This window comes from Anomalospiza imberbis, chromosome 2, assembly GCF_031753505.1.
Source record: "Anomalospiza imberbis isolate Cuckoo-Finch-1a 21T00152 chromosome 2, ASM3175350v1, whole genome shotgun sequence".
In the NCBI taxonomy this organism is placed as follows: domain Eukaryota; kingdom Metazoa; phylum Chordata; class Aves; order Passeriformes; family Viduidae; genus Anomalospiza; species Anomalospiza imberbis.
Genome location: NC_089682.1, coordinates 39,950,992 through 39,978,814, shown reverse-complemented (window position 1 = coordinate 39,978,814; position 27,823 = coordinate 39,950,992). Strand labels below are relative to the sequence as shown.

General features: G+C 38.0%; 1 protein-coding gene across 21 annotated transcripts in view; it reads left to right on the top strand.

Moving 5' to 3' along the window:
* Positions 1–27,823, top strand: part of ROBO2 (roundabout guidance receptor 2) — a 1,029,216-nt gene that overhangs the window by 691,316 nt on the left and 310,077 nt on the right. The gene's annotated exons all lie outside the window — the stretch shown is intronic.

Below are 27,823 nucleotides of genomic sequence, written 5' to 3'. Positions count from 1 at the left end.
TTTGAAAGCTTTTGTGCTGCGTTCTCAAGAGGCTTCCAAGGTTAAAATAAAAAGACAGAAGACATGAGGCTACCAGCAGTTTCTAGTTTCCAAAATGGTAGCATTATGCTACCATTGAGCCTTTCACCTCAATTAGATCTGCTGCATTATTGCAGCTAGATGTGATACAGAAAAAAAAAAAAAAAAAAAAAAAAAAAAAAAAGAGGATTTTACAGACAAGGTACAGAATGCCCTATTATTACCAAATTATTCGAGGCATACATTTGTTCAGACTTAATGATCTCAATACATCTTCAGGTGAAAGTTCAGATTTCTGATTGACAGTGTTTCTTAAATATTAATTTCTGCTACATTAAGTAGAGGGCTTTTTACAGCATTTACAGTGTAAATAAGTGTTTTTCTCAAAACGGTGGGGGAATTCTACTCTGTTATTATCCAGGCAATTTTATTAAAGATTGGGTGTGTGCTTTAATGGCCTTACTTGTAAACAGAAAATAATGGAAGCTTCATAACTGCCATTTGTGGGTGCTTAATTTGAGCATCATTCTAGAATTACTAAATAGTCTACAGAAGCTTTAGGTGGTCAAACTACTGAAAACTGGGCAGTTGGTATCTCAGAAGAATTAGTCCTAATGAGTTTTGGTGTAAACTTGTAAATAATTTGAAAAGTAAGCTATGTAGAGATTCTGTAAGATTTCCCAAACTGAAATAGGATTTGTAATGCTTTTCTTCTTAACTGGTGGGGAAAATTGCCATCCTTGCAAATTGTACATCAGCTGTTTGGTCTCTTGGTATGATCTCTATGTTAGATGTGCTCTTAGCCTTCGGGTGTCACGAAACACTGCTTGAAAATCAGATCTGCACCTTTTTTTCTTGAATGCATTTCTTTCTAAGGTAGATTACATATACAGTTGCAAGTTTTTGAAGTAATCAGAGCATTCAAGACCTTTCATTTTCATCTTCACTCATTCAGCACAGTATAGCTTCTACAAATGAGTTTGCAGGCTCTCAAAGGAACACCTTTAGTTTCTAAGATCATCTGTGTTATTGTTCATCTCAGTGCTTCCCTCGGCTCTTAAAATCATTTAAATGACTGATTTTGAATTAACACTGGTTCAGTTCATTAGCAGGACTTGAGGCAAACACCTTAAGAAAAAAAAGTAAGCTATTGTGTATGCCAAGCTGCTTTCTCACCAAAGTAATAGATTTCAAAGGAAAATATTACGGTTACTTGTTTATTGCTTGTTCATTGCAGATGCATATTACCTGGTGTGACTTTGGTTTATAAGTGCCCCTCCCTGCCATTATTACAGTTTCAGAAAGGAGGGGTTTTTTTTCTTCGCAGTCATGTGCATGATTTTCTTTTTTTAGTTTGAAAAGGAACAAGAGTTTTCTACAGGATTGTTGGAGTCTTTTTTATTTATTTGTTTCAAAGAACCCTCCTGCATTATGTAACTAGCCGAACATCATCTCTGTCTCTAAAACATTCATATTGTAACCCATTTTCTGTGTTAGGAAGCATCATTTTACTACTGCTGGAAATTGTGCTGCAGGTGAATGTCTCAGCAGGAGAAAGCTTTTCTTCCTACAATTCTAATTCTCTTGAAAATTGAAAATAGAGGCTTCATGAGAAAGAAATCTCTGAGCACAAAAGGTTTCTAATCTATGTATATATAGTAAGAGTAAATTTGAGTGGTTTAGAAGCAAGGCAACAAAAATTGAATAAAAGTATTTTTCCATCTACATCATCTGGGGGAGCTGCTCAAAGGCACCTTTTGCTTGTTCTGTGTTTTTTTTTAAAGTTAACTGTTCTTTAATAATATAGTTGCCTTAAGTTGTCTTGCTGGTTTTTGTAGGTCACGGCAGATCTTTCAGTTTTTTAATCTGCCTCTATATAGGAAAGAAAACCCACAGAGAGTGAAAGCGAGAGGAATTATTCTCAAATCTAGATGCTTTTCCCTATCTCTTGTGATCACAGCAAATCTCAACAGTCATTTATAATATAATAACATACTGTTTATTTTTAGTCAGCACTATGATTCCAAAATTAATGGTGACCCTTCAGATTTCCATTTTCTAAATTTAACAGAGCCTCCAAATGTGAAACCAGCCTTCAACACTTGTTTGAAATACAGGCTATAAGTGAAGTACAAGTATGTTCCTGTAAGAATGGTAGTATTGCTTTGGCATGAAATGGTGCCTCCAATGCTTTTAATAATGCTGTTTTGTCATAAAGTTGTTTTTCTTCACAGTGTGTGAGAGCTAATAAATTATTTGGGCAGAAATAGCCAAGGCTGCAGAATGTGTATAAGAACCTCCTCATCAGATAACTGTCAGAAAATTGATCTTGAAAAGATAAGTTTGAAGATGAGTGGCCAGAAGACTCATGACAGAGGTATTTTAGGCTCTCTGGAATTTTGTCTTTGGGAAGGACTTGAATTTTGCTCTACCCATCCAGGGAGATCAAACATTACATATTCTAACAGAGTGTTATTGCATATTGATATCAAAAGAAGAGAATAACATTTAGTTTTCTTTTTTTTTCCTTTTTTAGCACCAGATTATTTCTGACAAAAAAAAAAAAAAAACAAAAACAAACACTTAAAGTAAAATAATTACAGGATGTACTCATTATGATGCTCTTTTTAAAAAAAAAATTATGTTGTGGTAGAAGCAGACATCAGTAGACTGAAAAAACCCCTTTGTTTTGCACGTGTAGTTTTAGAAGTATTTGGAGATTAACTTGGCTTTTTGTTGTTTTTGTTTAATTGTTAGTGGTTTAGACACTAAATGGAATGGATGTTTCAGGCTTTTTTAATTGAATTTTGAAATGCTTCTTAAATTTACTGCTGCAGCCCTGTGCTTAGCTTCCTACAAACCCCTATACTCAACACAACAGAGGAGTGTATTCATATGTAGATAACATGCCAAGTATTCCTGCCTGACTTGGTTAGGTTTTGGAAAATGGCCTTTAGGTTTTCTATTGTTCCGTTGATTAGCCAAGTTTTAATAGAGGTTTATGTCAGAGAGATCTGAATGCCCAGCCTTGTCATTTACAGAAAGATATTTTAATGCTTTGCAGATTAGAAATTTGTTACTAAATGGAAAAGCAAGATTTTTTAATATATATAACAGTATAATGAAAACAGTACATGCATTATGCAGCAAAATAGGATTAACCTTGGTGTATTTGCACTGAGCCTCATGGAGGGAATGTTCTGCTTAGCTACCCAAAAATACGCGTGTGTCTTGCTCTCAAGGTACTTTGCACTGGTGTTGGTGTCTCAGGATCACTAGCTTGTATATATCAGTAAACAATGTGGTTTAAATGTCAGTTGTCAGTTCCTTTATTTATTTCAGACCTTTTATAATTCTCAGGCTTTGACTTTGTCACTCATCTGTTCCGACTGCATAATGGTAAAATAGAGATTATAATTTTTCACTCTGTAATCAGTAGAGGACAAGGGACTATATTACACTGCATTGTGCAGAAAGCATCGATTTTCTTTTTTTTTTTTTTTTTTTTCAGCAATTTTGTGGGTAAACGGGAGTTATGATAATGAACAATATCCTTTTTTAAATCTTGGTTATCCGAGTAACAGGGAAACTGGGCTGATGAGAAGTCATAACCATTAAAGTAGAAAACAATAGTGTAAATGTAGAAAGGTAAGTTTTACAGTTTGCTATCAGTATCTCAAAACATTTCACACTTTATTAAGTGTCTGTTCCACAGACATCTCGGTGTGAGGCTGACTGAGCATGTCATAAACTGTTCAACCCAGCTGTGGGCCGGTATCAGATCTGGAATGTTGGGATCTCTACCTGTCCTTGCCATCTATGATTTCCCTTTGCTCTTTACTTGCCTCTCATCTTTTTTTTGTGAATGTCCTGGTGAGTTGAAGGTCTGCTAAGTTTGTTATTATCTTCCTTCCTTCTTACTCACATTGCAAGTATAGTGGCACAGAATGCAGCTGAGGGGAATGTTACATTACCTGAAAAATTAATCTGACAGCACACAAATATTGGGAAAAGGCAGAAATGGAGTCTCCTGTGCTTTCTGAATTGGTTAATCAAAGTCTCTGTTCTTCTGCCTTTGTTTCTGGTCAGCCTTAGGAGAAGAGAGGCCACTATATGTTTGGCCTGGATTGAAATCATAATTCAGCAAATGAACTTCACTTCCCAGGTTCACTGAGTTTATTAGGAAATCTCCACAGCCAGTACTGCTTGCTTTCTTTGTTAAAATACTACCTCATAATATTTAGGTAGTTATTTCTACTTAGCCTTTTCACTGACTAATCTCTAAGCTTCAGTAATGTTTTAAAAAGGCAGAGATGGCATGGAACTTTCCAAATTAATTCTGGTACTTTTTAATTTTTTTTTTTTTTTTTTTTTTTTTTTCCCAATGAGCCATGGTAACATGGTATAATAATAACATGGTATAATTATACATATTGCGAAACAGGGCTCTGGACAACAACAAACTCAGTAGCTTTGGATTCTCTGATGATTCACCATGATTTTACTCTCCCAGCAGTGAGTTGTCATAAGCCCCAGTAGGATTAGTGGAAAATACTCACATAGGTTGTAAGAGACTCATCATACTTTTTCTTCTCCTGTTTTATCTCTCTGTCTGCTTCTTCACTAGAGAGCTCTAATACGAGCAATTTGCTTTGTACCCGTCACCATTATGTGTAGAAAAAGATCAGTAAAACTTATTAGTTGCTAAATTACATATTCCTTCTCAAAGCCATCTGATTTCACAGTAAAACTCACAGTTAAAACTTTCAAGGTACCTTTAACACTTTGGAAATTTTTCGCTGTTTGGCATCCCTGTAGAAGACTTCTTAGCTTCATCTCTAGTTTTTGGTCCACTAGTTTGGGGGGGAATAAGCCAGTTCTACATCCCCACTGCAGCTCAGCTGCAGGTTTGAAATCTCGCCTCCTCTCTCTCTCTTTGCAGGGGCACTGCAAACAGAGGGCTCCTGTCTCCCATGTGAGAACCCCAAATGCTGAGCGCTCTCTGCTCAGGCTGGGTTAAGTCACTCATCTTACTTTTGTAAACAGGTTTGCTTCTCTTTCTGTTTTGAAAGGAATTTGCAACTCCTGTTTATTTGTTGAAAGAAGAGAGCTAAGTGCCAGTCTTTGTGAGGCAGTTCAGTGTTATCTTCTCAGCTGAGGGAAATGGACTCCAGTAGTGGAAAAACAAAAAGAAAAAGGGGGGAAAAAGGTGATGTGGAGACTGGACAAAGGGTTGTTTTAAACAGATTTGTGCTTATAGAGAGTTTGTCCCATCCCTTCTGACTCCTGTTTTCCTTCACTTAGTTTAAGGGCAGACCTTTCCCTAACGCCGGGCAATAGCTTCTACCTGCGGGGAATATCAAACATCAAAAAAATGCTCAACACTGTAATACATTTTTTCAGCTTTGAATCTTATCCTTATTTGAAATCACATTTAACCTATGCAAATTGAGATATGCTTTTGTGGCTGGGAGGCAGCCAAAAGTGTGTGGCATTTTATATATGGCAGTTCGGTGTGGTTGGCTTTACACATACCATATATATCATATACCATGGAGTTATAAAGCAAACCAAAATGCATACCTTGCTAATTGGCCCTATTTCAGCTTCTGCAAACTGGATCAGTAGCTGCTTTGCTTATAATTTGGACAATATGAACTGTACATCCAAACTGGATGTTTCCAGAGGTTTTGAAACTGTAATTTTCCCTTGCCGTTACTGAAGTGGTGCTTTTGGATGACTGCATATTTTGCACAAAAATAGAGTAGAAGGAGTGGCAGAAGGGGAATTTTTAGAAGGAGCAGGCTCAGACAGCTGCAGAGCAGCAGCCTGTGTAGGACAGCCCGTGCTGAAAGTTGCAGCTGGGGCGGCTGTGCTGAGGAGATAGAGCTGTTCCAACTGCAGTCCATTTGTAATGAGATAAGGGATACTGACAGGAACACTGAGTTAGTGGCTCCCCTCCAAGGAGAGCTATTGACTGAACATTAGGTTTTGCATGAGATGGTGATGCAGTCGATAAAAGCATCAGGCCTTGTTTGGAGTTACACCACCGATTACTCCCTAATTTGCTGCCTGGAAGTGAGCCACGGGCATTTCAGCCTTGTGTTTAGTGTTGATGAGATCTAGAGCGAACATTTAATCTTATGTTTACTAGAAAGCCACTTGTAAGGAGGATGCAGCACCACAAAAAGGTAACTCTCTGATGGCTTTCCAGCAGTAGAGCTTTGTTTTAGCAGTAGCCCAGTTCAAAGCTGCAACTTGATAACGATTGTTCGCTCTGTAAGCCGTAGCTCAGGGCAATCTGTTAAACCTTTGATGAGTGACTTTTTGTTTTTTTTTTTTTTTTTTTTTTTCCCTTCAAGGTATGTGTGATGCTTACCTGGTGACTAAATCGAAGTATTCTTTTTCTAAATTACAGCAGTCCCAATTCTTCAATGTGCTCTAGATGGAAAGGGACATTCTCTTCACTTGTGTAATCTCACTGCTGGGAGTCCACAGCTGCCACAGGCAAGCAGTTTGCACAACTCTTCTGCTAGCCTCCTCCTCTTGGCTTTGACAGATTTCTTATCAGTACTGCTTTATCAATGCTGTTTGATTTTTAGATTTATTCACGTGGTGAAATAATTTGAATTCTTTTTTGTGGTGTGTCTAGAAAGTTCCTGAGCACATACAGGAGATGTGAGATTTGCAGTGCATCAGGACTACGGGTTAATAATGTTTAGCTGAAATACAGTTTCAAGTGTAAGCCAGCAAATGGGAAAGGAAAAAATTACAGGAGAGGAGAGAGAACAGTAACTGTGAAGTAATCTTTAAACATCTTTCAGGAATGCATTTGTGAGATTTCAGCGTAGTTCTGTTTCTAAGAAATTGACTCATTCAGGTGCCTAAAAGGGAAATCTTGGCTACAGGAAAAGAATAAGAGATAAGAGGTTTGGTGCAGAAATTAAGTTAGTTTAGGAGATTGGGGATGTGAGGTTTTTCACTCCTTGGTTTTTCGTGCCATGTAACATGTGCTTTTAAAAGCACATAACATGTGCTTTTCCTCTCCAGTAGTGATTTGGATCCTCTGTGCCATGAAATATACAAACTTTAAATCATTACAGTAGGAAAGAGTCATACCACAAAGAAAACAGAGTTCCCTGAATTATCACTAACCCTGGCTGTGGTTTAAATCCTTCACAAGATGTCAAGTAACATCTATTTAGGATCCTTAGCAGTTTCATTACATTTGGCCAGTCTCCCTAAAGATAGCCTCCCTTATCATTAGGCATATGAGGAGATGCTTTTTCCCATTTTTTAATTCCTGTTGCATGAAAATTAATCGAGTTTCTATTCCTGTTCCATTGGAAAGTTGAACAATCTGTGTGCAACCTATGAATTCTGACTAATTGCACATATTGTTTAGCGCTGTGGGATTTGTGTTTGTTATTGCTTTAGCTAAAGTCAATCTGGATGAGAAAGTATTTGTAACATTGCATAGCTGCTCCAAGGGCTCTGTTCAGGCTTGGACTGCCCTGTCCATCCAGTGAGGTCATTCATGAGAGGTCAGTTTCACTAGCCCTGCTGTAAATCTACTGATAGCCTGTGTCTGCCTTTAGAAATGCTCCAGTCCTTTCAGCATGGGAAAACAGTCACACTGTGCAGTCCATTGGCAGAACTTGGTAATGATTTTTTCTGTATTTATCTGAAAAAAGGAAGTTTGTGTATCACGTAAGCCTTTGGTCTGTTATTTTTGTATGTGCTGGAACCATTCTAACACAGTGACAGTTTTATGAAGGATGGTGCTTGTTTTCATGTTTTGTGTTAATTGTGACTAATAGGGGGTTTCCAGAGGTACGTTCAAAGACCTCTGTAAACCAGGAGAGGCTCCCAGAAGCTGCAGAGTAGGGCTGAATGCAAAGAGCAAAATGACATGGGTTTAGAGTAGGAGGTTTCTTTAGGTTGTGGAACACTCATCAGAGGTAGAGAACTGCAAAGGATATAAGGTCCAGAAAATGGAGAACAAATGCTGGAGATGCTCATGGAGGAAAGGGAATGTTTTGTGGGAAAAAGAAAGCACATCAATTTAAGGAAATACACACTGGTCTTATGTTATCTGCTTGTGGGAATATGCCCTGATGTGAGAGCAAGAACATTATTGTAAGATTTAATTCCCTATATCTCTCTGTCCATTGCATAAGAGAGTATAAACTGCAACCTGGCCCTGACAAAGCCCACCCAGAGGTGGGACTCCTGGGAGAAAGTGCATTTAATTTTCCCATTTACTGTAGAGGTTCATCACAGTTTGGATATCATCTCTAATGTTCCTGGGAGCTGGATGAGTGGGGTGTATGTGCTTATTTCTGTTGATGGTTGGCTCTAATTAAAAGAGGGCTTATGCACAGCAATACACCATGGACTAAAGCAGCACCACCATGCTGCTGCTGAGATTAAGTGATACTGTTCTTCCTTTTGCTGGAGGGCAATGTTTTCCTCAGAACAGAATATCCCCGAGCTAGTGTAGGGGATATTAAACTCATGCAGATGTATTCAGGCTCTTATAGCTGTTCAGTGTAATGATTTAATTAAATTAATTAAGCCAGAACAGTACTTGAGCACTGAATAATTTATCAAAATAGATTTAAGGGGAGAATCAAAACAGTGTGTCTCTCCAGATTTTATCTGGTGTGTGGGAAACTTTCTTGTGCTGTGATCATCTCTTTAAACAGGCAGGCCCTGGACTAAAGTCCTGAAAGCAGCTGAGGTGGACTCCATGGAAATCTCTGCCCAGTGCATATAGTATGGCACAAAATATAGAGGCAGGCTTCTAGGCAATAAATGTGTAAGGAGAGTGTTTGTGAAGAGATGTGACACAGCACAGGGGGGTGGGGATCTCGCCCAGGCTGAGATTTCTCATGAATAAATGATAGACAGAGCTGGATTCAGAACCCCCCGTGGTCTAGGGAGGAAAGTAAGGGAACATTTGCTGTAGTACACTCTAAGAAGATTGGCAACATCAGGAGTGACACCAAGGGTGGGCAGGGATGACTGGTCTTTGTTGACCTTTTCAGGTCAACATGCCAACATGAGTGATGTGTGATGGACTGTTGGATTTTCTTGAGGCTCAAAAGTCCCAGACTGAAACATAAGTTTAGATGAAGCTTCTGCTTCCAGCTTGCTGGATTCTGCTGGTGTAGGATTTTTCATTTTATCAAATGGGTCATTTTGTATCCTGTACAGCAGTTGATACTTGTAAAAAGACTTAATTGAACATATGAGCTTTAATTACATGCACAGTTGTTGAAATATATCTTGGTAGGGCCTATAGGAAAGAGGAGTTGTTTAAGTACTGCAAGAAACATTCATATTTTTCTTGAAATGGATCGAAGCTCGGTTTTTGTCATAAACATTTTAAACCTAGTATTCTTATTCTGCTTTTGACATTTTCTGTTTTGGTTTTGTTATCATACTGTGCTCTGGTCAGTGTCCTGCTTTTTTTCCTGGAAAAAACTTCATCTGTCTTTCATAAAGACACTGAAAGTGAAAGATAACTCTTCAGAGTGAAAGATAACTCTTACTAGCACCAACATCACACAGGAAGTAAATGTGAACTCAATAAATTGAACCTATAGGAGATTCTTTCTTAGGAAGGCAAATTGTAGTTAGATAAATTGGAATTTGGATCCTACAGCAACAAGAGGACTTTACCAAAACCACCAGGACTTGTAGCAGTGCAGTGCTGTCTCACTCCAGCCCTGAGGTGCAGACTGAACTCTACATTGGCTCTGGTTCAGGCTCTACTGAAGTTCATGAGAGAAAGAAATCCCCAGCTTTTAATCTGTCCCTGAGAGGGAATAGTGTCAGCTTTGAACCACGAAACTGCTTCCTGGTGCACCTGTGTTTTTCTTGGAAGACTCCCATGCAAAAGTGGTCTTGCTCAGAACTGTGGGGTCTGAGTTCAAAGCCCAGGGCAGAACGGCTCTGGAAGCAGGAGCTGAACAGAACCAGCCACAGTGCAGTGGCTGTGCAGTGGGGTTTCTTGTGGGAAACCTCATCAGTCCTCCAGAGACAATGGCTAGGAGGAAAACCACAGCTGAGGAAAGAACTCAAGTGATGCTGGGCTGGATGCAGCTGTGCTGTTCTTGGGGAAAAGGATGCACATCTGTGTTCACGACTTTTGGGTTGCAAAACCAGCAGCTTGCAGACTGGACTGGGCTAGCAGTGGTACCAAAAGTACAGCCTTCACATTTTTCTCAGTTTCCCCTCTACCATGTAAAGCAGTACCTCTGAAACTGTTGGAGAGGTGGCTTTTTATTTTATTTGGGTTTTTTTACTGGTAGCACCAGTAGGACTATTTACATTCAGCAAGTAATTCTGTGAGAAACCTTGCTAAAATTTCTGATTTATGTTGAACAAACGTTGAAATCTAGTAACCGTGATTGGCTATGCAATCTCTAGCACAGATCCTGTCAATTTTCTTCTAATCCTTTACGACTGTGGCTTAACTTGTGATCTAAGGGTAACTGCTGTTCTAGAAGGCTACTTTTTGCAGACTCATGGTAGTGAACTGTATTAAATCTTTCTGATTCTGTGCCCAGAATGCCTATAGGTAATTACCATCCTGTTTGTTATGGTGTAAGGAATAATTACTCTAGAGGCATCCATATCTCTGGACAACACACCTGCCTCTTAAGAGACAATGGCATTAATTGTCAAGTGTGTATTTTTAACTTCCTGCACGTATTACATCAGCCTGCTTTGCAAAATCTAAAATCAGCAGGTAATTTAGCTTGCTTTCAGTACTTGGAAAGCATGAGGATTTTAATTTCCTGAAAGGGCTAAAAAAAACCCCAAAAAGCAGCCATTAATGATCACACTAAATCTAGTGAAGTGTGGAAGCAGCATGTTCAATAAAGATAGCTTCTTCTTGTCCTGTATACACCCTGTATTATTTTTGGTGATGAGTTAGCATTACTCATACCAGATGGCATATTTGTTTTACTATCCATCAGATCTCATAGAGTATTAGCTTGAAATATTTTTGTCAGTAAATACTGAGCTGTTTAATTTTGTTCAATGACACAACTCTGTATCAGCCTTCTGATACAGAAAGGGAAAAATGACTTTTGTTGTGATCATCATCTTTGCTATTATGGGAATTTTCATGTGAAAGAGTATAAAAATGCTATCAAAGATATTCATAATGTTGATTACAGTACTAATTCATAAGACTGGAACTATGCAATTGTACAGTGTTTCTAAGAGTTATTTTTTTCTTAATTCCTCCAGGGCACTGCTTTGTTAAAGAGGTTTATATAATGATTTGTTTTGTTTACAGTGCACTAAGGTGGTGTCTCATGAATATAAAGTTAGGGGCACACTAATGGTTTAAAATATGTGTGAGAATATGACCTACATATTAAGACTTTTAACATTTTGTGCATTTTTGTACTAAGATTATCACCTAGATAGTTCACCTGGAAGAAGTGCATCTGAAGTTCCTAAATTGCAGATTCTTAGGGTTTTTAGGTGAGCCTGCAGAGGAGAGTGACTGTGTATTTCCAATTTTAATAGTGTTTACTTAAATTAACAAGTTAGTTCATAGTTCCAAAAGCAAAGCCTCTAGCATGGCAATAGTTTCTAACTGTAAAGAGTGTAAAAAGGACTAAAATTGAAACTGGATTGCAACTGTAGTCTTTTATAATTTATTAGGAAGACCAAAAGCCAGCTGAAGATTAATCATCAAACTGTACCAAATTTTTCTTCCCCTTTGGAGTTCAATTATGGGATTAATAATCAACAGGTAGAGTCACTGATATTTGAAATATAATTCTGACTTCCCCGATCAATAACATGTGATACAATTTTGTTTTGTATGCAAAATGACTTGTTGGAATTACAGAATGTGTTCTGAGTCATGACTATGTGTGGACATGCCCAAGTGTCAAGCAATATAGTGATGAAGATGAAATTGTATCAATTACTTGGTTTACCTGGGAAGAAGAGGGCTGCTCTGTGCCACAGTAGTACATTGCTGCAGACTTAATTCTTATAGGAGTCTGTAATTCTTCATTAGAGAGAAGGTTTGTAGAATTTAAAATAATAAAAAAGAACTTGTTTCAATGAAAAACAAAGAATAGTGATATTGTAGATTTTCAATTACTGAAATGAGGCCAAAATAAAGATAATAGCATATTTAGAATACGATAATTCGGTAAAATTTGTCCTAACTACAGTGAAAGATTGTAGATGTTTTTAACTCATTTTAGTATAAGATGATATCAGACTATAGAAATTTTTAACAAGGTAAATTACTTTCTTGTTGCAAAGTTTTAAAATCATGCTTTATGCCTTAAGAACTAATGTAGTCTAAACCTTTCTCACAAATTCTTGTGTTGTAAAGAATTACCTTGTTTACCCACAACATTTCTCAGTGATTTTAGTATAAACTGGTGCATCTCAGTGTGGGTCCTCTGAGGTTCAATTCTCTTTGTAGATTTAGATTAATTTATATCTAATTACTTCTGTCAGGTCCAAATAAACTTTGTTCAGAGTGATTTAAGTGTGTCCACAGGAGCTTTTTAACTCTTAACTAAGCTTATTTATCATACCTTTGGATGCTTCAGTTAAGGGAAGAAAAAGAAGACACAGTCATCTGTCAGTTTAGGTAGCAGAATCAGACTTTTCTTGCTCTGCACTCTCTGCATGTTGCTGCCTGGTTTTATTGTCTTTGACCATAAAATGTTAATACTGTTTATTTTTTATAATAGCAGTTATAGTACTTTAACTAATTTTTGTCTCTAGGCAAAATCTTGCTCTCTGAGAAGTATGTAGGATGTATTTGCCTGTGGAGTTTGGATTTCACATTTAGTTGTTGGTGATCTAATATTGTGTCACCTGTTGTGATATAAACTTCCTCCTTTGGTGATAATGCAGGACTTGTCTTCTTAAAAGACAGCTTAGCCACAAAGTGCCCTTAGCTTTATTTTTTCCAGGCTGAAGTTGTGCAGGTAGAGGCAACAAGACTGAAAATCATCCAGCTGGCAGCAGCTGCCAGGACACCTCTCCTGCCTGCACTGCCACCCTCTTTGTGCTCTCAAGCGTGTGGCCAGCACCTGCTGCTCTCACACCTCTGTGAGGGATCTTGGGGTAAAATTGAAAATCTTCTGAGCAAAGCTGTGACAGATATTATGAGTTTTAATAGCTGCTGTGGCTGAAGGTTCCTCGTTTGCTTTATCCTGGCTGTTCATGGCAACATTAAGCAAGAAAATGACCTGCTCTTGGAGACACAGTTAGTAGGGGATTTCAGTTGTTTGAAACCTCATTTTATGTCTGGCTTGCTCTTTTAATCATACAAGTTTTGCTGAGTTTTAAAAATTACTAGTTCTGGTAGCAAACCCAATGAAAATTGGACTTGGGTTTTGCAAACCTTCTTGGTATTTTCAGGGAGCTTTTTGTGAGAAAAAGACGTAACAAATGCAGGCAGTGCTTCTTCAAAGCCCTAGCAGACACAGGGTCCCATTGCAAAAGGGCTTTTCACATAATTGATCTTATCAACAGTATATTTTTAAAAAGTTAAAACCCTCCCCTCAGAATTCATGTTGCTAGTTTTTTTTTGAGGAGCTGTGAAAAGGGAAATGTGTCTGTATTGCAAGCCTTGGGCTTCACATTTTCTAGTTTTGATGTCTTTAAAAATCTACCTTAGCTGTAGGCATTTCCTCTTTTTTTTCCCTCTCTCTCATAAAAACTATTATTTTTCTAGCTCCCCTAGACCAACAGCAAAAAGGGGTACTGATATTACTGTTGCTGCAAGTAATTCCATGATCTTTGCTATTAGATTAGCAAGTGACCTTATACATGGAAAAAGGTTGCTCACAGGCTGTTTTTCTTCTCTCACTGCAAGCCTTCAGGTCTGCTTGTCACTATTATTTCTTCCTGGATGTGCAAATTGTTTTAGAAAGCCAATGACTGTCATAAGAAAATGCAAACTTCTTCTGTGCAGTGTGAATTTTTCGGGATCTTGCTTCTCCATTTCTTGATTTACTTACTTTTCTGTAATAAAAGAAATAAAATTAATAATTCAAGTTTGTTTTTCAAGTACAATGTGTTTTCAAGCACTGATGACGTAGTGTGTTTTGAATATAACAATATGGGATTGAAGTTATAATTGGTTCAACAATTCACCAACTGTTCCCCACAATCTTTTCAAAATAGTTTTATAACTAAATCAGACAACGTAACACAAAACTTGCATAAATGAGGTCCAAGCTGTTATCTTCTGTTTACATTTTAGCAAACACTTTACACTTCTCTAGAGTAGTAGTATAAATGCAGAAGGTTAGTAATTGAACACAAATGCACTGTTATGATGAACTTGAAATGAAACAAAGCATCCTAGAAACTGAAGATATATGTCATAGTGCAGCTTTGAAAGCTACTTTATGTTTCATTTGCAGCAGGTGAAGTAACACGTTAAGGAGCGTGACTACCCAGCCATACAATGTACCCTTAAAGAGGTGTGATTTGTAGCTTATTCAACCAGAAATTTCCTAAGACAAGGATAATCATTCTGAAAGCAGAGTACACAAAACCTGACCTACTAGCCTTTTTTTTTTTCTTTAAGCTTTTATCTCACAATTCATCTGGGGAGTGGGAGGGAGAGAATTCTATCTACTTCTCAGACAGACTGTCATAATTTCTGCTCAGAGTGCAGCGGGGATACGCTGCCACGTTTTCTGTAGCACACAAGCCCATCCTCAAGGGGTACAAATCTGAATAGAAAGGAAGAGTGTTATTGCCAGATGTGCCTTTGGTCTTTGCCCTGCCTGAAACCTACCAGGGAAGGCATCATGGGAAAGGGAGACAGAGGAGACCATTGCTGGACAATTCCTGCTTTTGTCCTTTCCTAGCAGTTATGTAGACACTGTGCAGTAGGGATAAATTGAGGAAGAAGAACAGACTACTGACACCAAACAAATTATTTTATTTTACCACCTTTCTGGAGTATCGATCCTCCTGAAAAAGTATCTGAAAGTGGAAAGGTGGTCCTGCCCACCTCCTGCGAAGGGTTGGATGGTATTTACTGTAAAAACAGTAATCCTTCATTCTTTGGATCTATTAATCTCCTAAAAAAAAAACAAAACAAAACAAAAAAAAAAAAAAAAAAAACAAAACAAAAAAAAAAACAAACCCAAAAAACTCTCATTGTGAATGAGGACAGCTCTTCCTTGCCTGCTTCAGGGTGAAGTTAATTATAGGAATGTTTCCCTCCCTTTGTGAAGGGCAGTAAAGAAGTAAAATGAAGCTCTGATTAATGATTCCATTTCAGTTTGGAAACCAAGGAGGTATGCTTTATAGAGCTGTGTCACTATTGTGCTTATCCCTTGCCTGCTTGGTAGGTGTGAGTGAGTTGCTTGGAACAAGTAAGATGCAGACTTACAACTTCAGGTAACCTACAAAATTCTTTTCTAGGAAGCACAGTTTTCATTTTTGTGCATGTCAGCATAACACTGTTCATAACATTGTAACCTGGATAATTAGAAAATGTATGAAGGAAAAAAAAAAACAAAACAGGGAAAAGAACAAAACAATTGTGTGGGACACATCTGGATTCACAGTCCCATGTGCTAAACCAGATAAGATTTTTTTTTTCTTTAGTATCACAGAAAGCATTGCCTTTCATCCTGGAAAAAGCATAGGCTTTCCCTTACTGTGGCTTTGTTCTATCACCATCTCCTGTCTAGTTCTGTGGCCACAACTCACTTTCAGGTCTCTTAACAGAACTGACTTGTATGTCCACATTTTGCCTGTCCTGGTCATTCTGAATCTTTTAGTTGCCTGAGGCTGGTTGTGTCCCAGGTAGAGGCTCTGTTGGAACGTCAGGTCTTGTCCATTTGTGAAGAGAATGTACACAACCAGGTTTATGCTTTCTCAGGTCTCTTCCCCAGTGTTCTTTCATCCAAAGCTTTGATTCTTTTCATTTTAGGTTCTAGACTTAGCAGTTAACATTCCTTGTAGGAATGTTAATCAAGGATACTGTTTACCTAGCGCTACTGACTTCTAATATACTTTGGAGTTTTACTGGAGAGAAAAATAACCACTAACCCAAACTTGATTTCATTTGACCAGGGAATAAGAGTGCTGACAAAAGTGTTCCTTTGCTCAGAAGAAATAATAGACTTTACAGTGGACCAAACTTAGCCAGAGGAAATTGTAATAGCCAAAATCAAAAGGCGGGGCGGTTTTTGATCAGACCCATTGTACTTTGCCATAAAGCTAAATTGTACTTTTCATTTGCATTTACCCTGTCTTCAGTGTTGGGCATGGCACTTGCTACTTAAAACAATCCATTAATTTTCTTTAAAAAAAACCCCACAAAGCCAAAAAAAAAAAAAAAAAAAAAAAAACAACCCAGTGTAGGCTGATCAATGATGCTATCAATGAAAATTTCATCCAACAGTCCTTGGGAAAAAAGAATGAAATCAAGAAAATTAAAGGCAACTTTACTATGTGGATTTATGGATAAAGAAATATCATTGGAATTTAATTTCACACTTTGGAAAAAGGTGTTTTTTGAGAAGTTAGCTCCTTTTTCCTTACACATGTATCTAACAGACATAACAAGTTTATATGAAGGAATGCAAAATGTCTCATAAACCTTTACCCTGACTTGTAAATCACCATATTTCAGTCCTGGGTCTCAACTTGAGCAGAAATTGCTAATTGTAGAGTTGGTTCATCATGCTGCTAAATGTCCACTGGGGATTAAGGCGAGATCACAAATCTGTTAGCTCGTGACCTCAGACACACAGGAACAGCAGCCTCCAGAGATGAAAGGCCAATACACAACCCCACCACTGCCATCTCCCTATCGTGGGCTCATTTTCAGTAAAATCAAGGATCAGCAGTGCTTTGTGGGTTTTAATATTTGATAGGTGTGAATACAGAGTAACTTCATGGCAAAGAAAAGTAAGAAAATGTTGACCAAAACAAGTGGCACAGGGAATAAAGAAAATTTATAAAGCCCAGTTATGGAAACATATGACATTTGTCTGTTTCTCACCATTCTGCATACTCAGATGAATCTAAGGAGATCCAGAAAATGACAATTTCCTTTTATGGCTAACAATCATAAAGAAAACAACCAAGAAAAGTTTCTTTTAAGAATCCTTGTTCCTGTTAATTAGAATTTCTGTGGATCTTTCATTTTCTTCCAGTGTGATACCAACAAAAGTGGCTGGTAACATGTGCTAAACAAAGACATTAAAATTATATTTTCCTCTTTGAAAGATGATGACCTGATGATTCAAAGCACAGCTGTGGACATGACTAAAATCTTTGATTAAATGGAGATGGTACTAATGCCCCAAGCAAAGAGTTGAATGAAAGTTTTAGGAATTTTCCCACATTACATAAATTTACCAAACTTAACAAAATGTATTGTGTAAGGCTTATCTGAGAACAATTTCTATAGTATGAAATTAGCAATGAGCAGAGGACAGAAAATTTTAGGTGATTGATTAATTTTTGCAGCAAATTTATTGTTTCCCTTTTCTATGAAATAATAATTTTAAAATGTTATATGTTACATGCAAAATTAATGGCTGCAGTAATTTTGCAGATGATTATTCTTCATTTTTAAGTGTGTAGTGAGCTAAACAAAAAAGACCATTTATCAGGACTGTTGGATGGGAGATGATGGATCACTTTGTAAGGAATGATATTCGACTGCATTGAATCTACCAGAGTGTTTCACTCCGTGTGTGTCTTCTGAGGAGGGATCACAAAAGTCCCATCTTGCATTTGCCTATCGATGTGTGGCTGTCCTGGGAGGAGATGCGTATGAGAGCCCAGTCTGATCCCAGGTGTGATTCTTGTTTGGCATGAGGTGAGGCTGCCATTAAAACCAAAAGAATGGGCCTGCCTCCTTTGTTTTTGCATTGGGAGTGGCTCTCAGGAGAAAGACTGCTGAGAATAGGAGAGGAGGTTTAAGGTAGCTGTTAAAGATTTTGATGCTGTTAGGTTGAACAAGCTCTTTAGCAGTTTAATAATGTTACTAATCTTGTAAATATTTTTTTCCTTAATAAGCATGACTGCAATTTGAACCTTAATTTAGGATTTAGGAATTTTCTGTGTTTCTTGTAGTATGGCAGAGCAAATAATTAAATATGAAGAGATATTCTTGAAATGGTCAAAACATAATGACTGTTTTTTAGGGCCTTTAGGACATTTGCCAAACCAAACCTCTTAATCAGATCTGATTACCATGGAAAACAAGATTACAGAGATTTCCTATTTAATGGACTTCAGTATAACTTTTAAATATACTGGGTTTTTTTTTTAATGAAAAAGTCAATTGAGATAATAATGTGTTTTCTTGTCAAGCACTGAAAACTGTTTGAATGGATAATATATTCTTTGTAAGGAAACATTGTTTTGCTTTTCCAAGGCTGCATGATCCCTTAAAGTTACAATTAAAAAAAAAAATCCAGTGTGGTTGCATTTGCAGTTTCTTAATGAAGACCAAAGCCGTCATTGCCTCGTAAAAATGAGATGAGCCTTGAGCAAGCTTGCCAGATGTGCTAACAAGTCCATTTTGTTAATTCCTTTTCCTTGATGGGACATTCTTTGAAGATTGTGAAAATAGATCGATACAGAATGGATAGAGAGGTATCAGCCTCAACAGAAAAGCATTTAAGCACATGATTAAGTGTTTTTTTTTCAGGTCTATGATTTGATTTTTTTTTTTTAATTCATCATATAGTTATTGCTCCTGATTAGGTCTCTAGTAGAAGCTTCTGATGTATATATTTTGGCAGTTCTTCATTTCCCCTGTGCTTCTGTTTATGAAAATGCACATTTTGCCAACACCTCTTTAGTTTCATTTTACTGTGTTCACAAATCTCATCACCCTTTTTATGACAGCTGGAAGGATAACTATTGAGGGAGTATTCACATAGTGGCTGGTGCATCTCTGTTTTAATGTGAATTATGCCACTGCCTATTGTAGGCAGCCCTTCATGACATCGGAAGTTTAGAGGAAGATGTTTATAATGTATGATGCAGGTTCCGCTGCTTTAATGAGATACTGCTGCTCTGGTATGTAAAATCGACATGAATATTTATGAGCCAGGCACAAAATCTACTTGCCCACCTTTCATTATGTTGATGAAATTGTAATGAGGCTTCACTCGCCTGTCAAAAAGTTGCTTCCCTAGGATGGATTAGCAAAGAGAAAATTTGCAGCGCAGTTTGTCTGGGTTTTCTCTCTGAATAAGAAGCTCTTCGCTTTCCAGTGCGACTTGACGTTGAACTTGGAAAGATTCAGTGCAGCTGCTGTGCTCTGTCTGCAAGATAGGTGCTAAGAAGGGAGGGCAGTTCAGGCAGTGTTTGAGTGCAGGATGGAAATGCCTGAGCCGTGGATGCCTGCCTCTTGTCTCACCCAAGGCTCATTAAGCCGGATCCCAGCGCCAGCGCCCGCTCCAAGCAGCGTGGGTGTCGTCCTGATGAGTCTGGGGCAGCCCACCCCTTGGCAGACCCAGTGGGTGATGAATGTCCAAAGCCCTCCAGGCTGACTACACATTTTTCATCATTAATCTGGCCTATTGTGAGCTGGTCACTCACATTGATTCCAACTAGAGGGCATCATCTGCTGTTAAGAGGGTGATGACTCGCTAAAAATGAAGGCCTGAAACTAATCAAATATAGTCAGAGCCTTTGCTGGCAGCTTGCTTGGATTGCTCTAGGGCACTAATAGGGAAGCTGCAGACATGTGGGCAGATCCCTCCGGGCACTTGCGGCCCTTTGTATAGGAATGCGATGGTTTCCCTTAACAGCATGTTGTGTTGTCATAGCTATTACTGAGTCAAATGCTGTTAGGAGAAATTCTTCTGTCTCTTTCTGCTTTTTTTTCCTTGTTGTTTGGCAAAAAAAGAAAAAAAAAAAAAGCCCAAAAGCAGGTGAATTTGGAGCAGTAATGTAAGACCCATCCTGTCAAGTCAAGATCACACTAAACGATTGTTCTACAAAGAGGAAAGAATTCCCTCTGCAGCAATCTTTGTCTGCTTATCGAAATCATCTGCCTGTCTTTTCTTCTATTTAGCTACTTATTTATCTATTTATCTAAAGGCTTAATTTCTTTTGTTTAAAAGTAACGCATATGCCCGGCTTGATGCCTAAATCTGTGTTTGTCTCTGAATAGTTGTAATTTGCTTGTATGGAATGAGTCCAGCTGAGAAGCAAAGGCTGAAGATCTGTGTAATTCATAGCCTCAAGTGAAATTACAGATTTTACAGAAATTACAGAAATTACTGAGTTAATGTGTTTGTAAGCAAATTGTCCCCTGTGGTTCTTCTTCACCTCACTGAGCATGTCCCTCTTCTAAGTTCTAAAAGTGGAGGAATTTAACACTGCCCATTTCAAGAGAGAGATTCCTTTTCAAGGATGTGTCCATTGTTGGCAGGCTTTCCAAGAGTCTGCATTGCTGGGGGTACCCCTCCTGGGATTGTTTTCTGAGGTTCTCCTACTGAGAGTGCATGTTGGAGAAAGCCAGAATGTTTAATTGGTAGCTCGTAAAGCTCTCTCATTGTGAAATGCCTTGCCCACAGTAAAAGGTTCCTAAATACATCACACAGCATTCTACTTTGTTTTTATTACAAGATGTGCAAATGATGCCTAGTGGCAACTTTTCAGAATGTGAAGCTGTTGCTCTTTTTGAGCACTGATTTAGTCCTCTTGTAAGCAAGTTCAACTTCCAGGTCATGTTTTCTTAGAAAGCTGTTTATGCTACAGGAATAACCACTTTATGTTGGGAAGAATTGCTGAGAGTGCTGGTCTTGGCCATTCATTTCAGCATAATGCATTGATGAAGTGGTCTACTAAAAAAGAATCCAAACAACAAAAAGGCCCCCACCCCTCAAAAAAAAAAAAAAACAAAAAAAACCAACAAAAAAAAAAACCTCCAACACAAAACAGGGCTGGTTTCCTCGAAAAAAAGAGACAGCTGTTGTTTGGAACTGAAGGGTGAGAGGAAATTCCCTGCTGCAGACTTTCTTAGCCTCAAACAATCTCATTGAAAGCAAGCTAATTGAGGAGCTCCAAACCGGCTTTGTGACTGGAATCAGGGCATGCTGGGGAGGAGCCGGCAGGGAATTTGCTTCACAAATGTCCTCCTGCTCTAAAGCAAAACATGAATATAGAGGCACCCTAAGGGTCACAGTTTTGTAAGGATAAGATGGACTTAGCAGCTCCCACTGAACTCATCTAGGATACCAACTCTTTCTGCCAGCCTCTAAGTTTCAGTGCCTTTACCTGTGCTGCTGCTGTGGGAATGGTCTTCCCACACCTGAAGGTGTAGAGAGTGAAATGCCTTCTGTGGGGGCTTTGCCACAATTATGGACTTTAACCAAGAAAATGCAACATAGTTCAATTACTTATGAGACTGTTCGTGTTTTGAAAAGTAAAAGTACTTTCTTCTGAACTTCTTTGGATCGTTTAGTTTTGTCGTGGCAATTTAGGGAACTTCACAATGAAACAGGTGAAAATGTTTGGGTGTTAGATATCAATTTCAGTCGTACATTTTCTTTTGGAATACCAGACCTACCTTTTATGCAAATATTTGTTTGCACAACAGCTGCCCTGATAAACTATATAAACACTTTCCCAGATTTTCCAAGATTTTATTTGATTTTCCCCTGTCAAATCCAGATATTGTTCAGAACAAAGAATATTCATATTCTTCAATATTAGGCTTCTCACACCACTCTCTTAGGTTTTGTTTATTGTTTATATTGTTCCAGCATTGTATCGTTGTAGATGGTTGAGTATTTTTAACATAATTTATGACATCTTGGTAATTTGATTCAGAGAATGTTATAAGTATTTCTTGTCTATTCAGCATCTTCAATAAAGTGAGCTATTTTAATTTCTCCTACCAACAAGTAAATGAATGAATTATTACTTTGCTCACACATTCAGAGTCCATGGAAAGATTTTACAAATAATATCAAAGAGGAGAGAAGGCAGCCAACTGTGAAATTAGTGATCATCTGGATTTTCCCTCCAGTTTTGACTGCATATAGTGAACTGGAATAAATGCATTTTCTGCAGTATACAGCACTAATACCATATAGTAGTTTATGCCAATTTGCTTCTTTTGATTACATGTCCATCTTACTAGAGCAGAAGTAGTGTACTGGATGGTTTGTAGCTTATTTTCTAGTGAACCTTCAAAAGAGGTTATATAGGGCTGGGAAGGGAGGAAAAGTCTTATTAATGTGTATTTGCCCTTAATGTCCTTAAGAAAAAAACTCTGAGGTGAGATTTCCCTTCTAAAAATGGAAATAGTCTTTCTTCATAGTGTTTAAATGCAAAGAGACAATGTAAAATAACTGATGTGTAATAATACTTTGGCAGTGTAAAATGAAATGAAACAACCTTTTTTGAGTGTTTGGGAATACACTACATGTATTAGACCTTAATTTCAGTTGCTGCTTGGGAAGGAATGAGCTCATTCACTGAACAAAGTCTGCAGCCCTGCTCTTCAATCAGATAAGCAGAGCTAAGCCTGTCTTAAAGGAGTCAGGCTTCAGGGGGTTATAATAAGGGACCCTCAAGACCGACCTGTCTCATGCTTGTGGCAGGTTTTATGTGCCCTGCATTACATATGCAAAGGGTGATTGACTGTGGATATGATGAAAAGGAAGTTTATCAAAATATCAGTGACCCTGTAACAACAAATACTTCAAGGCTAATTTTAGAGCCAGAGTGGTATGTTTATAATGAAATGTGTGAGATACTGTCTATAATCTCAGTTAGTACAGCCCTTAAGAAAAAAACCCAAAATACTTTCCTTACGAGGACGTCACCATTTTGTAGGTGGGAAACTGCATTCATTGCACATGGAGACTGTGCTGTGTGCTTAGTGGGAAAGCTGCTTCAAAAATCCCCTGTTGCTGATGGCTGAGAGAGCATAATGTGGGGGTGGGTTGGTTGATTGCTTTGCTGCTGAACTGTTCCAGCAGATCACAGCACAGCCTTATCATCTGGGGAAGTCAAAAAATGGCAGAACAGGTGACAGGAGGACATTGCTGGGACAAGGTGTAACTTTGGAAAGTGGCACTGTGAGCAGAGAAAAATACAAGGTCAAATTGCACTCTGGTACACTTCAAGATAAGTATGTGATCAACTATTTTGCTGTTCTGGAGCTTTTGTTGAGTCACTGTGTACATGTTGCTGCTTGAAACAACAAGGAGCTGGTGACTGCAGTGTGTCACAATGCTGTGTTTGTTTGGAGCATGTTTAGATTAGATTTGTAAGTTAAATTGTGTTAAATGATACATGATTTATTTTATAATCTCCTTAAGCAAACCTCATCTTTCTCGCCTTCTTTCCAGTTCTGTGACATGCAGCAGATTCTCCTTAGGCTCTCTGCAGTGTTTTGCGCTTGTTGTTTTGATGGATAAAGGGAGATTGTACAAACACCGGGGATACTCATGTGCTTACATAAAGCATCTGTGTCTCTTTTGTGGTGCTGGTAGACCATTCTGTTGCTGAGGAGTTGAGGTGTGATTTCACAGCTCCCCAGTGACACTTAGAGGCTGTGTCAGACTCTGTTGCCCAAATTGCTCCATGGCATCCCTTCACAGGCTTTCCATTTGCTTGGATCTCCTGATGCTGCTGATTCTGTAGCTACGTGTGAAGTAAAATGAACTGTCTTTGATAGAGTAACTCAGTTTGACTGAAATTTCTCAGGGAACCATGACACAGTCAGGGACTCTAGAATGAGGAAATTTGAGCTGTAATTGAGATGTGTAAGCTGTTCACAATTCTTTCTTTTGGCTCACAGAACCATTGGCAGGAAAGGATATAAGAACAGCTCTAGAAGTAATCCTTAAATGCTGTTCAGTGCAGCAGAAGTGTGGGATATTTCAGAGAATTTATTTTGCATTCTTCTCTTCTAAAATAGCAATATTCTGTGGTAAAGAAGGTAACTTTTTTTTTCCTATAGAAGAGAGAGGGTATAGCTTTTGTCATGTGTGTTTTGCCTGTGGGAAATGACAGCATTCTTATTACAAGTCTTATTACAAGTCTTATTACAAGTGTTGCAAAGTACTGAGGACTCACCAGCCATAGTATCCAACTGAAACTATCTATTCAGAAGAGAAAATGTAACATCTAGGTAGACTGATTACTCAGATCAATGCACTTAGAGGTGGGGATGTGCCAGGACCTCATGCCAGCAGTTATTGCCTCATGTGGTCTTAAACCAGCTTTATAATCTGCATGATTTGAGGAAGCATTTTTCCTGTCTGTCAGGGGCAGACAGAAAGATGCTCTGTGACTCCAAAGGAAATGGCAGATTTCCCTCTGGCTGTACATATACATCACATTCTATGGTATTTGAAACAGATAGATTTTCTCAGAAAGTTGCTTTTCAGTGACCTAGGTAAATTTAGCACCAAACAAACAGGAGAGAAAAAAAAACAAAAAACAAGAGACTATTACCTTTTTTTCCCCCTGTAACATCAACATGCTGATGCTTGAGTTTTGAGAAGTGCCATTTGTGCATAACATGTAAATATGTCAGGTGAATTTGTTGTGTTATAATCTATTTTGGTGTGTTTCCAGTAGAACATCGAAAGCTGGTAATGGATAGCAGTGATTCCTAGGGGAGTGAGTGGTAGGGTATCATAATCTTCCATTTTGTCACAACAGGTGTTTTAATTATGTTTTTAGAGGTTCAGTAGGTAGATATTGGTTGTGTTAAAACTGTACAAGTTGCCTTTTTTTGAATGATTGTTCTTGCATTGTGGCTTTGATTAGTGACCACACATGCTTGGAAACTCTAAAGACACAGAGAGCCTCAGCATCTTGCAAGATCTACACATTTAATCTTTCTGTTGCTTACTGTCCTTGCCCACTGCTTTTCTCCTAAAGATTAGATTTTCAAAACTGTTTTGTCTCTTTGCCTTATTCACTTGACTCAAATGTATCATGTTCCAGGGAACTCAGTTTGTGCGTGTGAGCCTGAGGACCAACACCTGCACCTTCACATCCTTCCTGCCTTTGATTCGTGCCAAGCATTGATAGATAACTTGAAGGCATAGCACAGGGTGAAAGGGAGGATTTAGTGGGTTTTAGATGGGCAATAATAAAATAAAGTATTTCCTTTAGAATTAATGCATTATGAAAAGATAAAATAAGCTTGAAGTAAAACTGTGTGGGCAAGACTTCCAGAATTGTCCAAATTTTTTTGAGGAATCTCAATTCTTTCCTGTCTGAATTGAGGTATCTCTAAAGTATTACCTTTACAAAGGGAGACCACCAGTACTTCTGGAAAATTATACTCTTTGAGAAAAGGGGGAGAATAGTGGGTGGGGGATCCTGATTTAAAAACATTCAAAATCACAGGTAAATTAAAAATAAGAAAGACTCCCAATACGAACCACTCCCATGTGTCTGTGTTACAGACTTGCCCTGTTATTCTTGCCAATGGTTGAAATTGATCCCTCTGTAAAGAGACCACCCTTGGTCTCTGATGTACTTTCCTTCCACTTGAATACTATTTTGAGATTTCAAGTGGAACTTAAGAGGTAGGGATGCATTGGGCAGTCCTCCTGCACAGTTTTGAATTTAATAGTGGCAATGGGGAGAGTTTCATAACATAGCAAAAGGACAGAAATTTAGTCCATGGAAGGAGCCTGTGTTGTCTTTGTGAGTAATAAAAATAAGAAAAAGAATATAAATATAGAGCACTTTTCTAAATACTGGTATGTTCAGACAAGGGCAAATGTGCTGTCAGGAAAATTATTAAATGAAATATTTAAATTGACTCCAGTTATGAGACTAAAGTAATAAAATTATTTTTAACGCACATCAGCATTCCTGCATACTTGTTTCAAGATATTTGTCACAAATAAAGTCCACATTACTCTTTACTTTACTTTATTTTGTGTTTTTATTGATCAGAATGCATTACCATCCAGTTAGGAAAACGTTGAACTTGATCTTTGAGCACTAAGTGATCTCCTTAATTGGATGCATGTCCATGTTACAAGTTGTACTGCCCAGGGAGCATCTAATGTGGTAACAAATGACAAGCCAAGCAATGAATGTGAAGGGTGAGCTATGAGTGTCCTTTCTTCCTATGAGGGTGCACTTTGCAGGAGGAGCTGGAGTGTTCTGCCTGGAGGGATGTGAAAAGACATGGCTACTGATGGATGCTCCCCAGTTCTTCCTGCCACAAAACCCCCAGCCACACTGACACACTGAAAGTGCTCCCTGGCTGGAATTTAGGAGCATTTTTAGTGAAAACATTTTATTTTAAAATAATTTTGGTGTTTCACACATTATCTGAGTAGGCAAGTAGTCTGGCCAGCTTTTAGCAATCTGACTATGAGTGAAGTGCATATTTACAGTGGTAGAGATGTGTGCCATGTGCCTGCAAACTTCATTATGCAGTAAATTGTTTACCACCTTTTCATTGCCTCTGACCTGCTAAACAGTCCACTCATGAGAGCCTATTAGTCTTGACCTAATTAATATTAATGTACTGAAGCTACTTATAATTCAGGTTTAAATGGGCCATCAATCTTGTGTTGGCTTGTGAGTGGCACAGACCTCATAGTTTTGTTCCTTGCCCTATGTCAGTATCTTCAGTCTTCTGGAATTGCTGCTATATTTAAAAATAAACACCTGCTGTGCTTGCCAGTACATAATTTTAGCACTATAGAGAAGTTTGAAACAACACTGAAAAGAAATACCAGGGTAAAAAAGCCAGCTAATTTTTTCCAGTTGTGGCATGCCTGAAGTTTGGCAGCAAAGCCATCAGGCAGCAATGCTGGGAGCTAGTCATGCCATGGTGGGGCAGTTGTCTTCACCTCCTTGTCTGGGACAGTCACTCAGGTCTTCTTCATACACTTGGGAGGTTTGTGGTGAGTGCCTGATACATCAGATAAATAATCAAATATTTAGTTTCGAATGAGAACTGGAGATCTGAGAAGCCATGCAGTAGCAAGGCAAGAAAAGAAATAAGTTAGGTTATTTTGTCATTCTGGTCCATGTTGTACAACCAATTCCTAATGTATTACAATTGTGTGAACAGTATACCTAATGTGCACATTGTTGTTTTCTAGTGATTATTGTTTTCATTTCATGTCAAGAGCAGAAGTTAGAGTTTCTTCAGCTCCAAAATGCTGATGGAAGCTGACACTCCTCTACCTGAAATTCCCATCATGACAGACTCTTTGCAATCCACATTCTAGAGGACATAATCTCTTGTTCAATCTCATACAACCTAATAGAAAGAAAGAATTAGTATTATTTAGTGGTCATGAAATACTAAATTTTGTTATTTTAGAAGAATTATTTACTTCTCTACTATTTTATTGCATATAAAAATAGAATCTGTTCAATTGGTTGTGCTTAGGGTACTTATTAATAGGGTACATTCTTATACATTTCAAAATTTTGCATTCTTTAATTTCCAGAAGGTGATTATAATTCTGATCAGGGACTAAAATTTTCATGCTGTTCCCTTCAAACATTACAGTGAAGGCTGAATCAGTAGACAAAAAAAAAAAAAAAAAAAAAAAAAAAAAAAAAAAAAAAAAAAAAAAAAATTAATAAACAACAATAAAATTATAGAGATATTTTTAATATAATCATTACTTAAATGGAATAATATTTTAACACTATAGAGAAAATCCTAACCCTATGGGATTTTTGTTTTTCTTGACCTATATAGTTTTAAAAGCATCTCACTCCATGTTCTTTTAAATACAATTCAGTTCCTGTGTAATGCTTTATATCATCAGATATTCTGCAT